Here is a 12,398-nt window from a genome sequence, read left to right as displayed (position 1 = left end):
ACTTAACAATTCACTAGAATTAGTAATTGGGTTTAGATGGTTTGGGATATTTTGTCCTGCCAGGATTCAAGGAATTTGAAAGTATTAATAGCATTATGCATCTGATTTTAGTTTAATACCTGGTTATGAAATCAGGTTTGTAGTGTGAATACCCAATATTGAAATCATGGACCATAGATAAGGGTGATGGATTTTGCTGTTAAGATTTTTATTTCCTGGATTTACATTTCTTTGTGTTGAAATAACTTGTACGGATTGTCTGTGAATTTTTTCCTAACAGTAGGAGCAAGAGAAACACGGATCAGTTGTTGCTATATGGTTTCTTCCTTGTTTTTTGTCAAGGTATCCTTTGGAGATACCCTACCAAGGTATCCGTTGTGTAGCCGAATTCATAAAACGTTATGTGGCTCTTGAGACTACATTCAATTTAGCAATATGGTTCTTCTGATTGCCTTTCTGATGTCAGAATAGAATCCTAACACAGACTCAGTGTGATATGATGGCACTTACACCAGCTTTGAAGTCAGACTTAACACTTCAGTATTGCTCAGCTACTACCTTTAGTGACGGTAGCCACTTAAAAAAAACTTGTCCCTCAGTTGCATCATCTGTAAAATGGGGATAATAGTACTCAGCTCTTAGGGTGGTTTGAGGATTAGAGTTATGTTTATGAAGGAAGTGTGATTAGTACAGTGTCTAGCTTGCAATAGGCGGTAGATAAAAGCCTCTGAATTTCCAATGTTGGTTAAAGTGGAGATTCTCAGATTTGTGATATATAAAAATATGAAATAATTTTTCATTTAGTAGACATGTTATATGTGTCTTTATATTGTAATATTTTGGATATTTGAAAATAAAGCTATTTTATTAAGTATATTTCTCATCTTTGGCTTTTAATATGCTTGGATTTTTATTCCAACATAAATGTAATTTTGTTACATTACTTTGAAAAATTCGAACCAATTTATCAGGAAAAACCATTTAATGTAAAAAAATGGATAGTCTCAGAATGTAGACAATTGGCCTTGATGTACTTTTATTGTGGTAAAATATACATAAAATAAAATTTACCATTTTAACTATATTTAAGTGTACAGTTCTGTGGCATTAGGTACAACCCTTGATTTGCTTTTAAAGGCATTCTGAAGATAATGGTTTACTATTTAGACTGCATTATATTAAAAATGTGCAAATAGGCCAGGTGCGGTGGCTCATGCCTGTAATCTCAGCACTTTGGGAGGCCGAGGCGGGCGGATCACGAGGTCAAGAGATCGAGACCCTCCTGGCCAACATGGTGAAACCTTGTCTCTACTAAAAACACAAAAATTAGCTGGGCGTGGTGGCGTGCGCCTGTAGTCCCAGCTACTCGGGAGGCTGAGGCAGAATTGCTTGAACCCCGGAGGTGGAGGTTGCAGTGAGCCGAGATGCCACTGTACTCCAGCCTGGTAACTAAGAGTGACTCCATAAAAAAAAAAAAAAGTGCAAATAAATTGTGTTCATGTATTTTCTCACCAAATGGTACAGGATCAAGTGGCTTTCTTTTGTGTGGGACATGAAGTGATAATTGGATCCAAAACCAAAAGTGGAAGATGTATTTTAGAAGGCTAACTAAAAATAAATAGCAAGCTCTGCAAATCACAGTAGAGAGAATGATAGAGTACTGCAGAAATGGGAGTGATAATTACTCTCACTTTCAGATACCTGCCATTGTTAGTATCTCTAGTTCTGTGATATTTCCACAACTTGCTAAGGAGAAACTGATTATACTTTCATACTTGACATCTTCTTTTTCCTGATGAAAGAAGAGATTATTTGCACTTTGAGAGTTTGGCTTTTTAGTGATCCGCATGTTGTATTTGATTTTCAAATAAAGGGAGGCAGTTATCAAAAGCAAAAATTCTTAGTCATTTGAAAATTACATTAGATATCTTTTATTCACTACTTTGATTTTGTGAAGTGTTATGCTCAAAACAAAAATGTGTTCTTAAGCAAGAGCTTGGCTAACTCTAAAAGCTACTCTCTGCTCTTTTCAGGTAATAGTTTCATAAAAATTTTTGTTTGTATCTGCTGTTGAAATAATAAATTTTAAAAAATTATTTACAAAACTACACAGTATTTGGTAGTGCCACCTGGAAGACCAGAAGGCTTGAATTTGCCTGTCATTTGGTCGTTGGAGATGCTGTATATTTGGCATGAATGTCCAGCTGTAATGGAAATGCTCTGTATCTGTGCTGTCCAGCATGGCAGTCACCAGCCACATGTGGCTACTGCACTTCAGATGTGGCCAAGGGAACTGAAGAACTGAACTTCAGAGTTAATTTTAATTATATTTAAATAGCCACATGCCTGGTGGCTACTGTATGACAATGCAGTCAAACGGATGTCATCATATAGCCCTTATACAGATATTTTTAAGAAAATAATAGCTGGGCTGGGCGCGGTGGCTATGCCTGTAATCCCAGCACTTTGGGAGGCCGAGGTGGGTGGATCACGAGGTCAGGAGTTCGAGACCAGCCTGACCAACATGGTGAAAACCCATCTCTACCAAAAACACAAAAATTAGCTGGGCGTGGTGGTGTGTGCCCGTAATCCCAGCTACTCAGGAGGCTGAGGCAGGAGAATTGCTTGAACCCTTGAGGCGGAGGTTGCAGAGCTGAGATTGCGCCGTTGCATTCCAGCCTGGGGGAAAAAAAAAAAAAAAAAAAAAAAAAAGAAAATAATAGCTTATTTTAAAAAGCTCAGTTGAAGTGATCATAGTTTAATTTCTAGGTTTATGGCATTTTATCTTTCAGTGCTGCAGAGGCATAATTATTTCTAGTTATTTTGTGATGCTGCAAAATAAAATTTGGGCTTCTAATTTTGAGGGTCTAGAAAAAAATGGGATATTACAGTATCTCCTATAGCAGTTTGACCACCTGATCAGTAGGATTTGTATATTTCTGAGCATAACTGCAAAGTGTGCAGCTCCACAGACCAGTAGCTTAACTTTTGCTTAAATATTTGTGTTATTATTTACAAAGGTCTGGTTTTATTTGCACAGATTTGCAGAAAACACAACCGAAATTGTGTTTTGAAACTAAAAATCTTTCACGTTATGTATTTGGAACATTATATTTGTATGACTTCAAGTTATGTATTTGGAACATTTTATTTGTATGATTATATCATGTTCTGAAAGAATTCTTTTTGCTTGAGTAATAGTGTAGCAAATTAGCTTAGATCAGGCTTTATTCCAGAATAAAGTTTAGATTAGGTCCCTAAAGAGAGGTTCCTATCTTTATAGAATTACAGTTATCAAAGGCTGTTAAACAAATAATCTATTTTTAGAAATGTGCAAAACATTTCACATTTTATTTATTTATTTATTGAGACGGAGTCTCACCACACTGTAGTCCAGGCTGGAGTGCAGTGGCGCAGTCTCGGCTCACTGCAGCCTCCGCCTCCCGGGTTCAAGCAGTTCTCTGCCTCAGCCTCCCGAGTAGCTGGGATTACAGGCCATGCTCGGCTAATTTTTGTATTTTTTAGTAGGGACGGGGTTTCCCCATATTGGCCAGGCTGGTCTTGAACTCCTGACCTCGTGATCCACTAGCCTCGGCCTCCCAACGTGCTGGGATTACAGGCATGAGCCACCGCACCCAGCAGTATCTCACATTTCATGTGCATTAGTTTTGTTGCCTTGTGACTTCAGCTCTTAAAAGCTGGAAGATGTTTGAAAATTTCTGTGTTTACCTGTTTCAGAGAAACCAGATTTAGACTTTTTTAAAGAAATGTACACAAGCATACACCTGCTTATATTTAACAATTAAGGAGAATGTATTTATCTGGAAGATACATGGAGGGTCATTTATTCACATACACTACTTCTAGGAAGAACTGTGTTCCCTCCGTCTTTATCCCCACTGCCCCAGCAGACAATAAAACAAAACTTTCTTTTCTGGAGCTTTTAAAGAATACTGTAGACCTTTATCTCTTTTGGTGATCTACCATAGTGTGTGGCACTCTTTAAAAAGTCTTTCTGAAGTTAACACTGAGTATTCTTGAAGCTCATGTTATCTAGCCTCTCCTTAGCTTAAATGGGATGACTGCATACCATACCTCTCACCAGCCTTCTCCACAAGGATCTCACAGAATAGGAAGAATAGGAATTAAGAGTTTAGGAATCCAGAGTGTTCATTTCAGCTCATGCCACTTAAGCCACACATTATTTAAATACTTGTTTTTGATAGTGTGCTAGGTACTGAACAGAACATTCTGTTTAATCAGATGTAATTGAAAAAAGAAAACACCGATGATGTGACTATGTATGAAATGTATAGTTATATTGCAGTGGTAGGTGAGACATTAAAATTCTATGTCTTATTGGGGCAAGCCAAGAAGTTTGGTCATTCGGGGATCCTTTAGGAGCATTAAGTTTTAAGTAGTCAGTGATTTCTTAAAACACTCTGCATACCATCTTACCAAAATAAATGTGTCTTATTAAAGAAATGCAAATTTTAAACATTATTAGATAATGGGCAGGAAAAGTAGTTTTACAGATTTAGAAACTTTTTTTTCTGCATAAAATATATTTGAAAACAAATTATTTATTTGAATGATAATCGAACCAGATTTTCGATGAATATGTTCATATGACCAGTAAGTACTGAACTTTAACTTGTTGTTGTTGTTTTTTTTTTTAGACAGAGTCTTGCTCTATCACCCAGGCTGGAGTGCAGTGGCATGGCGCCATCTCAGCTCACTGCAGCCTCCGCCTCCTGGGCTCAAGTGATTGTCTAGCAGCAGCTTCCCAAGTAGTTGGGATTACAGGAGTGCACCACCACACTCAGCTAAGTTTTTTTTTTTTTTTTGTATTTTCAGTAGAGACGGAGTTTCACCATGTTGGCCAGGCTGGTCTCGAACTCCTGACCTCAAGTGATCTGCCTCCCAAAGTGCTGGGATTACAGGCGTGAGCCACCGCACTTGGCCGAACTTTCACTTCAATTGTTTTTCTGGATACAGATTTATAACTTAATACCACTTTATTTAAATTTCAAATATATCAACCCAAAATTCCTTAAGGCACAAGCATGGAAAAGTGGTAGAAAATCATAATGAATAAACTATTATAGATTACCGGTTTAAACTACTTGTGGTAACAAAAAATGATTAAGGCAATTTATTGTTCTTCCATAGGGGAGTGAACAATTTATATGTAAAAGCAGGGGGAGTGGAAGCTTCACTCTAACTTCCCTCCCACGGATGAAGAGGAACCCTCTTTCTGTGCCTCACACTGTGCCTGGTGATTTAGGTTGGTCGTCCCTTCTAATCCCCTTATTACACTCTGAGGTTGATCTTCCAACTCTCATTCAACAGATAAGGAATTTGAAGCTCAAAGGGCTTAAGTAATTTGTTTCTGGTCACTAGTAGAAATGAGATTTGAACTGTCTGCCTGCAAACATGCTCTGTTCAAGATGGCAAATGCTTGGGTTAGAATATTTTTATATGTTTGACAGGACAAACAATGGTAATGATGTTCTTTTGGCTAATGGTAACTTCAAAAATTGCTTTTCAAAGCATAACCTTACTGTAGTTTTAAAGTAGAAAAGGAAAAAGGAAAAAAAAAAAAAAGAAAAAAATGGAGACATCTTCCCTTATTTAAATCCATACTGATGAGAAGATTGGCAGATAGTTCTCTTACCAACTTTCAAATGATGTGGAGGTGGTTACCTTCCCCTGGGCATAGGAAACATCTCAATAGCGATTTCTTCCTACCTCTATCTAATACTACCATGGAGATCTCACATCTTCCACATCTGCAGGGAAAGAGAAGGGGTGTGATAATTAGCTTTTGTATGAGGGGTGTTGAATAGTCTTTCTTGAGATGATATCTGTAAATATGGCTTGAAGGTGATGATGTATTAGGTTGGTGCAAAAGTAATTGCGGTTCTTACCATCACCTTTAATGGCAAAACCACAATTACTTTTGGATCACCCTAATAGGAAAGGAGCAGTGTAGGATAGGCATGTTGGGAGAAGTGGAGGACAGGGATACATAGAATGTCTGCTGTGAGATGACCAGTGTCATTCAGCCATTTCCAATTGCTCGAATGGTGCAGCAATGACTTTGAAGTGTCCAGATGGGAGTGGAGTGAGTGTCTCCACTTGCAGCTTCAGGGCTGTCCGTGTAGTAGGGAGCAGTAATTCAATGTGGTCAGATACCTTTGTTGGAAATAGATTAGGGGCTGATTTTGAATGAAATCACATTAAATCATTGCTTTTCATTCTCCCTCATTAACCATTTAATTGTTTTTGGATGGCCTTTTGGGGATAACATCTGCTCAACAGATATTTAGTTAACATCTTCTGTATTCCAGGTACTGTTGTAAATGCCATGGAGACAGGAAAGGAAGTTTTCAGGGAGCTTAGCTTTCTTTCATAGTGCTTAATGGGAGATTTGGGTGGGAGAGAGAGAAAATAAACAAAAAAGAAAAACATGAGAGTTAAATGGGATTTAAGAAGGGTAATGTGACTGCGATGGCTACTTTAGATTGGATGGTCAGGAAGTGACATTTCAGCTGAGACCTGAATGACAAGAAGGAGCTGGTCCTGTGAAGATTTGCAGGTGGACCATTTCAAGTGGGCACGATTCCTAGGGACTGGTGCAGAGGCCGGGAGGAGGCACTGGAGGCTGGGGCAGGGGGAGAGGTGGCGGCGGGGGCAGGGCAGGGCTTCGTGGGCAGAGGGCAGAGTGACAAGAGCCGAAGCAAAAGACCTGTCAGCATATAGGTTTTCGCGGGCCAGAGGGAAGGGTGGAGGTGGCATGGGAAGGGACGTGGGAGCTACAGAAGAGTTTAGTTAGCAAAAGTGACAACCTGATTGATTAGGAAAGCTCACTCTGTTGCTGTGTGGACAGTGGATCTTAGAGGTGCCAGAGTGTAAGACTTGGGCAAGTTTGGAAGAGTAGGAAAGTCTACAGAAAGCTGCCAAAAATAAAGGGTTTTAATTTTATTTACTTTTTATTTTTTACCACACCTAAGGCCCAGCTGACAGTAAGAATTGGTTGTGAAGGCACTCAAGGGTTTGTCACTTGCTCTAATAAATTGTTTTAGTGACCCTCAGAAGCCCCAGGGGTGAGAGGAGAAACAGTAGCACTTACCCAGGGTTGGAAGTAAGACAAGACAGGAATGGTGGAAGATCACTTCTGTATCCACAAGCTCCTTCCTGTGGGACTAAAGAGAAACCATACTTTTTATATCACCAGAGAGCTCTGACAGCTACACAGAGCAGTTTAAATTTAGGCTTGAGAAAAAGCCTTCTGTCACCATGTTTCTTTACAACTGAGTAGGGTGTATCAGGTTTGTCAGGGAAGCCATAGTCTGTCCTAAAATGCTTTAGGAAACTTTACTTTTGACCACATGACCAGAGTGCTCTGGAAGCTTCTGATGCTTCAACCTAAAAGTTCCTTGACCCCCCCGCCCCCCCTTTTTAAAAAATTTTAAAACAATATTATCTTCATTTTCCTGACATAAAGTAGCGAGTGACCTAGGAAAATCAAGTCAGAGTTAACTTTAATTCTAGAACGGTCTCTTTGTGGCAGTGTTTTCTGCATCACAGCAAAATCTAGATAATAACTGCTTAGTTTGTGATATGTAGGTAATTTTCAAAAATTTTGTTAATTTCCTGAAAAGTTTGGGGGACATCTATTTTGGATAATGCATTTATTTTAAAGGTAGATAGGATCTTTCTCTGATAGATTTTGCTTGTTGCTTTTAGTAGCCAGGGACCTGGGCTTTCATCCTGCTTCCTTTCCTCTCCTGTCTTCTCCTGGAGCTATTGAGTCACCAGGGCACACAGATCCCTCTTCTCCATTTCCTGGGGCGCCTGTTTGGCCTCACCCCTCTCCTGCCTGGACTGTTGTAATGCTCTCCTTATCTGTTTTCTTACCTTTTCTGTTCTCTGCCCCATCAGGCCATTTAACACACTGCTTCCCTGGTGGTCTTTTGAAACAGCAATGTGTCTCTTCCCTCTCCAGAATTCAAGTCTGACCTCTGTTCCTTACAACATAAAATATATAAACTCTTTAGTGAGATAGAAAGTTTCTTTATCGTGTAGCCCAGTGGATTTCAGCCTTTTTGTGTCACTGATAGGTTTCCATTTCAGAATTTTTAGCTGCATAATGGAAATGATTGAAAAACTGAAAACACCAAGTCAGCTGTTAAAACATAGGATCAGCTATGGCACAGTAGTGGGAATGCCTTGTGCTGTGCAGAAGAGCATCCGGTCACCTCCTGGTTCATTCGGCCTTCCTTCGGAATTGTGTTTCCTCTTGCTCACAGCAAGTTGTACTCTTGCAAATTGCTCACCACTCTTGCATATTGCCCTCCATGACTTGCTCCACTCCATCGGACTTTGCCATAACAGCATGTGTATAAAACAAATTTTGTGCATTCAAAGTTTTTGCAGCACATTCGTGGCTTGTGGGTTGAGAATTGACCCATCTCTTCTTATTTGTCCTGCCTTGCCTCCCACCTCTATGCTTCAACAGTTCCAGGACTACAGTTGTGAGGGCATGCCACAGTTTCCTGTGTCTTTATACACAATGTTTCTCTCCCTAGATGGTCCTCTTCCTGCTTGTCTTATTCATCCTACAGTTCCAGCTTAATAGTACTTCTTTTATGTTAAGCCTTCTTCCACTGCTTGGAGGGGATTGTTTTTTTCTGTTCTCACTGGACTTCAAATGCTTTAAATGTACCTTCACCAGGAAGTTCTCATTTCTCAACATTGCACCCTTTTCATGGTTTGCAGTGCTTCTTCATTGTTCCATAAGCTCTGTGAGGACGTGGACCATGCCTTTTCATCTTTGTGTTTCTAGCACTTAGCACAGTGTTTGGCACACTGTAGGAATTTAATAAATATTGTTTGAGTTAATGGATGAATGAATATTCTTATTTTGGATTTTCTTTGGTGAGTGTAGTTCTTGCCTCTACTTCCATAGCAAAGTGGGAGGTAGGAAGGAAATAACTAGAAGCAATGGATCGGTTGTAGTTAGATCATCACGGATAGATCTTAAAAATGTAGTGCTTAGTGAGTAAAAGTAAAAAATAGAATGAAATCTGTAACAGAACCTTTACATAAAATAAGACGAATGCCTGGCAAACAACAAGGCTCAGCTTAGAAGGAAAGACACCAACACTAAACTTATCAATAGTTGGAGCAGGGGGGAATTAACTAAATGTATTTGTTCTTTTGCTTTATACGTTGCTTGTCTATGACAGATATTGAAGCAGAGTAACCTAAGATGAGTTGCTTTAGAGGATACGTTCAGAATTTGAAACCTATCTAAATTCAGCTTCAGGCATAGTTCAAAGAAAATAAAAGCTTTCTTAATTTTACTTAAAGCAGAATTCTTTGAGACATTGTCTGGCTTTGAAAACATTCACTGTGAAGTAATAACATTTATAGATAAACATTTCTTGTTGTTTCAGGATGTGAACATCCTCTTTGTCATGTTCTGGTTGCCTGTTAACGTTCTCCTCTTCGTGGGACTTTGAATCCCTGCGTCACAGTTTCACTTCAGTCCAACAAACATGTATTGCATATTTGCTTTGTGTGAGATCTGACAGAGTTTTTTGGGGAGTGAGTTATAATGTAGGAGGAGAAAAACCAGGGAGGAAGCATTTAAGAACCAAAACCTGTGTCCTAAAGAATGTATAGACCAGTAGGACAGATAAGACAGGGATACAAACAACTACAGTGTGAATGGTTTACTTCTGGTTTACTTCTGGCTGGAGGTGGGTATATGGGTAGGGATGGATGGATTGGAGGAAGTTTTATGGTCTTTGAGTTATTCTGGAAGGGTGGGGATGAACTGACACTACAGGACAGTGTAGGACTCAGGTGAGCTACTCTGGGAAGAGAAGTGAGGAAAAGTGGCTATTTTTAGATTTCTCATTTGGTGACTCGAGGCTATAACTGTGGAGTAGATAATATAAGTTTTAGTTCTTAATATTTCTCGTAATTGAAATGGAATTCCCTGAAATTCAAAATATGCAAATATAAATACCAGTGTATATGGGTCATAATGTATTGCTATTGTTGTTGGGTTAATTACTGGTATTATAATTAATATATACTACATAGATTAACATACACTGTTGTTATCTGCTGGTGAAACTAATACTCTACATTATTTACAGCAAATTACTCAGAAACCTAGCCTCATGTTACTTCCTGCTCAAAACCTTCTAATGCAGTGGTTCTTAAACTTAAGTGTGAGTACTGGGCCTCTCCTCTGGGGTTTCTGAATCAGGAGATGTGGAGCAGGGCCTGGAACTTTATATTTCTGACAAGTTCCCAGGTGATGCTGATGCTGTTTGTCTGAGAATTGCATGTTGCAAATCACTACTCTAGTGACTCTTCCCTTGCAATAAAGTCCATAGTCCTTATTCTTGACCTACAAGGCCCTGCCTGAGCTAGCCCCTGTTCTCCCTCTGCCCTCATTGGCACAAGTCTGTATTCCTGATGTGGAGTTTTTTTCTGGTCGTGGAATAGTACAAGTTCATTACCACCTCTGGGCCTTTGATGAAATGTCTTCCTTTAGATGTTTCAAGTGGCTGTGGCTTCTTCAGTCTCAGCTCAAAAGTCCCCTTCACCCTGAGGTGTCTTTCCTAATCATGATCAGCCATCCTCCCCTCATCACTTCCATAATTCTTTATCATATCACTTTATATACCATGCTCATTTGAGTACTACCAGCCTCTCTTCTCTGCCCTAAAGAAGGCAAGCTTTTTCATCACTGTGTTCCTTTTGCTTTCACTGTCCTTTCTTAGTAGGTATTTAGTAAGTACTAATGGGTGAATGAGTGAAACTTCTTGTTGAAGTCAGCAAGAAGTTAGGATTGAGGGGAAGGCATAGAACCAGGAGCTTCTTTGGCATGGCTGGCTTTGATAGGATATGACTCCTATAAGTTTCTATGTAGAGGTCCCTGTTACCTGTTTATGTATATGAAGTGGTTCTTTTACCAGACATCTATGACCAGCAGGCTACTTTATGAATTTTTCCTTAATCAAAGTAACCACTTCATATTTGCTCTATCATTTCTTCCAGAATGTTGACTATTTCAGAATATGATTGTGTGCTCCAGATGATATTGAATGGATGGTCAGGATAGTCCATGCATGATTAACGTTTTTAACAGAATATTGTTCAAATTGATATTGAGACTTCACGTTATTGATTTCTGAATTCTACTAACTTGCTGTAAGTGAGCAAAGGAATAGTTTATGAAGTAAAAAAAATCCTTTGAATATGATTTTATGATTTTGCTTTAAATAAACTGAGATGTAACTGATAGGAACTGATGGGTTAATGTAAAAATATGCCATCATAAAAAGTGGTACAGTTAGTGTAGAAGTAGGTTTAATATCATTGAGCCTTAATAGAACATTGGTAGGACATAACTCATGGTAATTGGTGAATATTTTTAAAAGTAGTTTAATGGCTCCAAGAGTAAATTCTAGAGAAACAGCTAAGAAATCATGATAGGCCTTTGTAAGCAGTGATTGTCTGATAACTTTAATAAGGTTGGGACCCATTGTCAGGGAGGTAGAGAGTGTCTCTTTGAGGGAAAGAACTCAAATACGTAGTGTCTCTGTGGCTCCTGAGGAAGGTACCACAGAGACCCCTGTGGATTGTCTACCCAGATACTGGAGAGATGAGGAAGGACAGCTCAGGCTGGGGTAGTTGAGCAGCACACTTCTTGCAGAAGACTGGAAGTCTAGCTCACAGCTAGGGTGCAGCATGTCTGAATTAGGGAGCCAAGCTCGAGTGCCCTTGGTGTGCAGTCCCAGCTGGCACAGTGAGCACTGGAGCAGAGCTCCAGGTCTGTGCAGAGACAGGCAGAATACTCTTGAGGACTGGAATGGTCTGCATCTCCTTCCTAAACCCCGCCCAGTGTTAGAAGCCATGGTTGGGCTAAATGGCTGTGTCTGAGTTTGAAAGAAACTTTGGTTATGTCTTAATTTAATCCCCACTCTGTGTCACAGGGTTGGGAGAGGTGTTTTTGCTTGACTGGGTTATAGGAAGCCTAGTGGCATCCTCCTCTTACAAGAAATATTTTCGGGCCTGCCTCCATAAGGGGTACAACAAAATATAGAAACTGAAGTAATAGTTTTACATTTATCTTTCTACAGAGGAATTGTGAAACACAGAAACCATTCAGATTTTCCCTTAATCTCTCTACAAGCATAATTGCCTGGCTGTTCCTGTGGTATTTCTTGTGAGTTGCAAAATTTGGGGAGGATTTGTGTCACTCTTTTTATAGATTGTTCATTTCATAATTTTCTCTTTCTTCCTCTTAGGTAAACTTGAAGGATTTGAGTTTTTATAAATGAAAGCTCTGAAGGTGCTGTTGCAGAGCT

The 12,398-nt window shown here is 39.4% G+C and overlaps 1 protein-coding gene across 4 annotated transcripts in view; it reads left to right on the top strand.

The window, feature by feature from the left end:
* The window catches only part of TP53BP2 (tumor protein p53 binding protein 2), a 112,848-nt gene that overhangs the window by 47,857 nt on the left and 52,593 nt on the right, over positions 1–12,398 (top strand). The gene's annotated exons all lie outside the window — the stretch shown is intronic.

The sequence above is a fragment of the Hylobates moloch genome, unplaced genomic scaffold (assembly GCF_009828535.3).
Source record: "Hylobates moloch isolate HMO894 unplaced genomic scaffold, HMol_V3 SCAFFOLD_18, whole genome shotgun sequence".
Lineage (NCBI taxonomy): Eukaryota > Metazoa > Chordata > Mammalia > Primates > Hylobatidae > Hylobates > Hylobates moloch.
This window is presented reverse-complemented; position numbering and strand designations above follow the sequence as displayed.